At 37.3% G+C, this 7,611-nt stretch overlaps 1 pseudogene; it reads left to right on the top strand.

Annotated features, from left to right (window-relative positions):
- The first annotated feature begins 433 nt into the window (after window positions 1–433).
- Window positions 434–556, top strand: LOC116881818 (annotated as a pseudogene).
- The last annotated feature ends 7,055 nt before the right edge of the window (window positions 557–7,611 follow it).

Here is a 7,611-nt window from a genome sequence, read left to right as displayed (position 1 = left end):
AAATATTGAGAATTGTTAGATATTCTTCTTGGATAGACCCCTATATTATGATATAGTGTTCTACTTCATCTCTTATTACAGTCTTTGGTTTAAATCTAGTTTGTCTCATATAAATATGGATGTGCCATCTTTCTTTTGATATATTAGCATGATAAACAGCTCTCTGTCTCCTCACTTTCAGTCTGTAGGTGTCCTTGGATCTAAAGGACAGAGGGTATCAGAGAAGGGTCCCCCCTTCTGATACCCTATCTCTTTTGATTAGAATATTTAGTCCATTTGCATTCTGAGTAATTTTTGAAAGATATGAATTTAGTGCCATTATATTACCATAAAGTCATTGTTTCTGGAGATTTTCTCTGTTCCTTTCTTGTCTTTGCCACTTTTGGTCTTCATTTCCCACTCAAAGAGTCCCCTTTGAAATTTCTTACAGGGCAGCTTTGCGTAGTGGCAGTATCGTAGCCAATGAGGTTTATCCGAGGCGTGATTATTGCTAATTGAAATTTCTTACAGGGCTGATTTAGTGGTGACAAACCATTTATTTTATTTGTCTGGGGAACTCTTTATCTGTCTTTCTTTCTGAATGGCCACTTTACTGGATAGAATATTCTTGGCTACATAATTTTCCCATTTAGCACACTGTATCATGCCGCTCTCTTCTGGTCTGTCATATTTCTGTGGGTAGATTTGCTGCTAACCTGATTTGTTTATCCTTGTAGGTTAGGGATTTCTATTCCCTTGCTGTTTTGGGGACTTTCCCCCCATCTCTGTATTTTTCAAATTTTACTACAATATGTCTTTGTGTTGGCCTGTCTTTGTCACTTTTTGGTGGGAGTTGTCTGTGCCTCTTGGATTTAAATGTCTTTTTTTTTAAAGATTTTATTTATTTATTTGACAGAGATCACAAGTAGGCAGAGAGGGAGGCAGAGAGAGAGAGAGAGAGGCAGAAGCAGGCTCCCTGCTGAGCAGAAAGCCTGATGTGGGGCTCTATCCCCCTGAGATCATGACCTGAGCCTAAGTCAGAGGCTTTAACCCAATGAGCCATCCAGGTACCTTAGAGTTAAATATCTTTTAACGTCTCCAGATTGGGGAAGTTTTCAACTATAATTTACTCAAATGAATCTTCTGCCCTCTTTTCACTCTCTTCTTCTTCTGGGACTCCTATAATACCAATATTATTTTTCTTTATGGAGGTGCTGAGTTCCTATAAGTGTAACTTCATGATCCAATACTTTTTTTTCTTTCCCTCTTCTTTTCAGCTTCATTATTTTCTGTAGTTTTATCTTCCATATCATTTATTTGTTTCTCTGCTTCTTCCATCCTTGTGGACCTAACATCCAGTTGGTTTTGCATCTTCATGATAGCATTTTTTATTTTAGCCTGACTGGTTTTTAGGTCTTTTATCTCTATTGTAAGGGACTACCTGGTGTCCTCTATGCTTTCCTCAAGCCCAGCTAGTATCTTTTTTATTGTTTTAAATTCTGGTTCAGGGATATTACTTGTATGTGTTTTGGATACATCCCTGGCTGTGACCTTTTCTTGCTCTTTCTTTTGGGATGAAATTCTTTGTCTTGGAGGTTTGTCCAGGTCTCTGTCTTCTTCTGTGTGTTAGGAAAGTCTGTTATGTTTCCTGTTCCTAAAAGTAATGACTATATTAAGAAGACTTCATATCCTGCCCCAGGCCTGGTACTTCAGGAAGTGTTTCTGATGTATGCTCTATGTACTCTGCTATTGTGGTTTGGCTGTCCTTTCCCTCAGGCCACCCCTCTACAGAGTTTTTGCTTGTCTGTAGTGAGGAGTGTTTGATCCTTGTCCAGTGTTTTTAAAAGTTTTAAGTAAGAATGTTTTTGTGTGCTTGTTAAAAGATACTAGATCTTGTTTTCACTAAAGTTGGAGCTTTGTAGTACTGTATGCTCAGTAGACTTGTTGTGTGCAATAGGTTTTTGCTGGTTTTCTGAGGAAGGGCTCACTTCTGTTCTAACACTCACCCACACTTGCCCTAGTAAAAAACAAAACAAAACAAAGAAAAAAATACCTGCAGAGCTCAGAGGGTGGGGCTTAGTCTAAGCACCTCAAGCCTCCACTGTGGGTGTTGTACTGCTCTCTGAAGTCCATTCATGCTGTTGGGTCTGGGAAAATGGCATTAGCCCACTCTCTTGCCCCCAGAGAGGGGAGTTCATGCCCACAGCTGTTCAGGAGGCCCTCACATAAGAGCAAGCATTCTCCTCTTGTGTGTCCCAGGCATCCCTCAGATCTCAGCCTTAACCTTTTCTGTGTCTTAGCCATCTGCCCACCTGGTGGCAATAGTACTCCTGTGTTTTATCTCAGATATACCATCTGGGTTTCAAAACTAAGTTTTAGGGACCAAGCATGGCACAAACCCATACTGATCCTCTAGGGGACGTTCTTACCATGCTGTTTGGTATCAGTTTGCCCTAGAAGGTAGTCGCACAAACATGCAGGGACTTGGAATTATGGTAAAGTGCAGCAAAAATCTAGCATCCAGCTTAGCTGCCTTCAGCGGGTGTCTCTTATCCCGTGTTAATGAACACGGCAGTGCATGGGAGTCTGCCAGCTCTTTTGCCCCATGAGAATCAGTGTCAACTCTCCCAAATGCCCTCCAAGAAGGGCAACTGTCTCTCCTAGTATGACCCAGGAGATCCTCAGACCACACTGTCTGCTTCTGGGCCTCTGCCCTACTTCTCCATAGGAGCACTTCTATACCCACTAGGCTCCATCCTGGTGATGGCCTGGATTTTTAAAACTTCAGACTTTGAGTTATGCTGCTTGTGAAACTTCTGATAATAAGTCTCTATATTTTTTTCCAGTTGGTGGTTTTGGGGAAGTGTTTTTCTTGGGCAATTCCTTACACACTACTCTTCCTCTTGCTCTATCTCTTTCTCCTCTGTGGTCAAGACATCCTCTCTTCCACAACACCTGTGATTCATTTCTTACTCAATTCATGTCTCCACATCTCCTACCTTTCACAATGTGTTTTTTTTTGTTTTTTTGTTTGTTTGTTTTGTCCTCTAGATGTGCAGTTTGTTCTCTCGGTCCTCAGATTGATTTCTTGGGTGTGAAAAATGATTTGATATTTATCTGGCTATGTTTATGGGATGAGGCAAGCATAGGATCCCCTTACTACTCTGCCATCTTAACTCCTTTTCTCCCAAAGTGGATTTTAATCTTCACTCTGCTACTAGCATGTTAACCCTGGGCAAATTAATTATCTGATAGTTAGGTTCTTCAGCTATTAACACAAAGTTGACACTTTCTATTTGAATATATTTTGTGAACATTAGAGAAAATTCAAGACAAAACTTAGTTTCGGGGCACCTGGGTGGCTCAGTGGGTTAAGCCGCTGCCTTTGGCTCAGGTCATGATTCTGGGTCCTGGGATCGAGCCCCGCGTCGGGCTCTCTGCTCAGCGAGGAGCCTGCTTCCTCCTCTCTCTCTGCCTGCCTCTCTGCCTACTTGTGATCTCTGTCAAATAAATAAATAAAAAATCTTTAAAAAAAAAAAAGAAAAAACTTAGTTTCATGATTAGCATAAGCTTAAATGTTTAAATGTTACTGTTTTGGTAAGAGGAATTAATACATCACACACAGTGCAATGGTACAAATGTTGGCCTGGCTTGAGTTAAAGGCTTGTGCTATAGAGGAAAAAGGGACCTGGATAGATAAAATTTGTTATAGTATGAAGAATGGAAATTAAACTTGATATTATACACACTAGGAAGTCATTGTAGATTCTTAAGCATGAAAGCAACATAATTCATGGCTGTGTTTTCTAGCAAGATAGTTCTGGCAGTGAACATATAGAAAAGATTGGAAGGCAGACAGAAACTTCTGGAGTTTGAATTTGGAAAAAGAAACTATTGTAGAAATCCAGGTTAAAGGTAATGAGTAGTAAGTCCAGAATTACCACCAGGAAAATATAGTGGCAGGACAAATAGACCTTTAGCAAGAGAATCAACAAAATTCATTGTAATATTAGGTTGAAAAGATGAAAAAGATGAGAACTTTCAAGGTGACTCTGGTTTTTTTAGATTTGTTGTATCATTTATATAAACATAATGAAATGGTAGGTAGTTTTGAAAAACATGCCAATTTCATTTTCAGGCATATAAAATTTGATGTGATTAACCAAAGATATGTTTTCTATAAGCAGTCAACAGAAAAATTTTTGTACATTCCTCTTTCGTATTTGTGTATCTTACTTTTTTTCCTCCCAATTACCTTCTGCCAAGGTCTTCCTCTTATTTTCTAGACTATTTACTCCAGGGTTTCTTGCTGAGGATTACTTGGAAGGTCAGGCTATAGACTGGATGATTTTTTTAGGTTTGAGAATGATATATGAATTAACATGAGGGACTACTTACAGAAGAAGCTTCAAAGCCTGCTTATTTGGGCTCTTCTAGCCAACTCCTGCAGAGCCCATTTTTACCTCAACTTTGCAATAGATATGTCATCAAGATTTGCAGTTTCCTCTGCTGCATATTTCATATTCAGTTTGAGTAAAGGAAGCTGTTTACAATACTGGACTTCACAGTCTGATACCATAATTATGAATATTTTCCCCATCAATCAATACCAAAGTAGACTTCATTTAAGATTCATTTATAGAGAATGACTCTGAGAATATAATGCAATAATTCATGATGAGCTAAATTAATGGAGTATGTCAGATATTCCCACATACTCCAGGCATTCCTGGTGAAAGCACCGAACTTCAGGTGACAATGGGAATGTTTCTTTTTCCTCTCTCTGTCTCTCTGTCTATCTCTGTCTCTCTGTCTCCCTCTCTCTATAATTAAAAAAAATCTAAATTTCCTGTAAGAATGCCTCTAAATCAAAAGGTGTTATTAATACTAGGAATCCATTTAATTTCTCTACAATGATTTTATGCTGTTCTAGAAGGTTAAACTAAAAAGATAGTTACTTCCAGTTGAAAAAGTTCATCAACCACCCCATGAAATGAGATTCCCTGTTTAAAACAAACAAATAATTTTAAAAAAGCTTAAACCACTATTGACACTCAAGGAGAATCTTATCTCTTGCAATATATAGTATGGGATTTATACACACTCATGCACACTGGGGATTTTGACTAGTCAATTGGGCATGCTTATACCTCAACAAGAATTGGCAGGCATAATCATTTTAATCAGCTTGGGGTAATGTTCTTCCTTGAATTTGGTAAGATTTTCTGCTGAATTGGCACAATTGAAATAAACCTTGTGCTCTCCAATCCAATCTCTTTTACCAAGTCCATTCACACCACTAAAGACCACTCACTCTCTGTAACCTAAAACTACATTTTCCCCTTGGAGGCCCAAGGTTCAAAATGACTTCCAATTGTTTATTTCTCCCCTTAATGTAAATAATTTCTTGTCACACTGGATACATAGTGTAAATGTTAAAATAATTTTAAAAATGAGATAAGATTCTATTCCACTCACTTCAGAAGGCCTGAAATTATTTTGTTCTCTCTATACATATTATTTGAATAAGTCTGCACTTGTGATAAAACCATCTTTCTTTTCCACTCAGTGAAATTGCTAACTCAACATATATAATATTTTTCTTCTACTTGTCTGTCATAGGATGAAGAAAACTTGGAAGAAAGGGGCCTGAAACTAAAAATTAACACCTGGATGAGAAACACTCATTTGGACCAACTCAGTCAATAGTTCTGAGAGCCCAATTTATCACTCAATGCACAGCATTCAAAATGAATGATGACTGTACTTTGAAATGCAAGCAAGCATACAGATGGTCTTATGCCTCAACTTATGGATGTGTAATAGCTGTGGGGTAGTGTCACTCAAAATCTAGGTGAACAAGAGGCAGGATGGAAGTCATCCAGTGAGTAGTAGAGCTACAGTTACTGTGCTGGGATTCAGTAATGGAATTTGGGGCAGAGAAATGCAAACCAAAACAAAAGTGAAACCAAGATTCTGGACTATGAGGCAAGCTACAAAGCCAAATGACTCAAGCACAAATATAAAACTGAATTATATAGTTAAGAAATTAGTCACCTGCAGTATGGGTAAGCTGACATTAAGTCTCAGTGTACTAAATAATAGCGACTTATATTACATTATTTTCTGGATAGAATTGTTCCTAGAGAAACCAATTGAGGTGAAAGTAAGGGAAGGGCTAACATTTTGGTTGTTTGTTTCCAATATTTAAATTCTGGTTAGTTAACATATAGTGTAATATTGGTTCCAAGAGTAGAATTTAGTGACTCATCACTTACATATAACACCCAGTGTTCATCACCCATTAAGTCTATGTCTGCCCACGTCATTCCATCAACCTTCAGTTTGCTTTCTATAGTTAGAAGTCTCTTATGGTTTGTTTCCCTCTCATTTTTGTTTCCCTTCCCCCTATGTTGAAAGACTAAAACTTAAAACAGGGATCAAAGTTTTTCAGTAGAGTCAGAAAGCAATATTCAGACTTGAGGACCATACATAATTGCAGCTGTTCAATTCTGCCATTGTGGTACAAAAACTGTCATTGACTATAACAATGTTTTAACTCTGTTCTTAAAAAAATGTTCAAAAACAGAGGTGATAGACCAAATTTTGTTCATAAGCTATAGTTGATTAATCCCTATTTCCAGAGGATATTTAATGTCTCAGGTGAAGGGAAAATAAGCTTAAGAAGAGCAGGACAAAGGCAATCCAGATACTTCTCTCATTTTAAGCAATGAATAGGGTTTAAGACAGTCTGCCTTGTTGTCTTTCAATCATCTTCTGTAAATCTATTAAAGGACTACTCTCAAATACCTCTTTTGAGCCTTCCTAGTTGGATTTGCCTGTTCATTTATATAATTTAGAATGATAAATAATTTTATTAACTTCAGATTACAACTGCCTAAGAAAATAATTTAATGTAATAAAAATTATCAGTGTGCAGTAATATGTTGCCTCCTTTCTACATATACCTGCCTTTCCTTTTTTTGCTTTCATGACTGTAGCATATGGAAACTCTTTATCAAAGATACTGCCTAACTTTTGCCTGTAAATTCACAAGATAGTTATTATCTAGTCTTTTCTGAGTGACTATATAAGTAGGAAAATGTTCCCACAGAAAATTAAGGCTTCTTATTTGGAAGTTTTAAGTAATACAGTTCAGAAGACATAGGTCAGTAAAGGAGAAGTAGAAACAAAATTCTCAGAGTCCCAAACTGTTTTTTGAATAATTTATCTGGATGAAATCATGTGGTGCCCTTTAGCCTGCAAAATATAGATCATATGACCCAACTGTAGTATAGTCTGGTTCAGCTTAAATGTAGGAAATACTAATACAGTACACAATGATTAAAAAATGCTGAATTTCCCAGATGGAAAGATAATAAAATCTTTGTTCATAACTAAGGAACAATGAAAATATTCATTTTCTTATTTTCCTAACATCATCTGAATTGTGAAACAAGTCAATTCATGCTATTGTATTATTTCAATTGTATTTACTTCCTATTTGGAGTCAAGACCTTTAATGAAGTAATCATATTATAACAGTAACCTATCCCAGGCTTTAAGTGGTACTGATGCTTGTGGGAGAAATCCACTGGGAGTTGATAAGAGCTGTAAGTAGCATTTAAACCA

The sequence above is a fragment of the Lontra canadensis genome, unplaced genomic scaffold, assembly GCF_010015895.1.
Source record: "Lontra canadensis isolate GAN:19392208 unplaced genomic scaffold, GSC_riverotter_1.0 scaffold77, whole genome shotgun sequence".
NCBI lineage: Eukaryota > Metazoa > Chordata > Mammalia > Carnivora > Mustelidae > Lontra > Lontra canadensis.
This window is presented reverse-complemented; position numbering and strand designations above follow the sequence as displayed.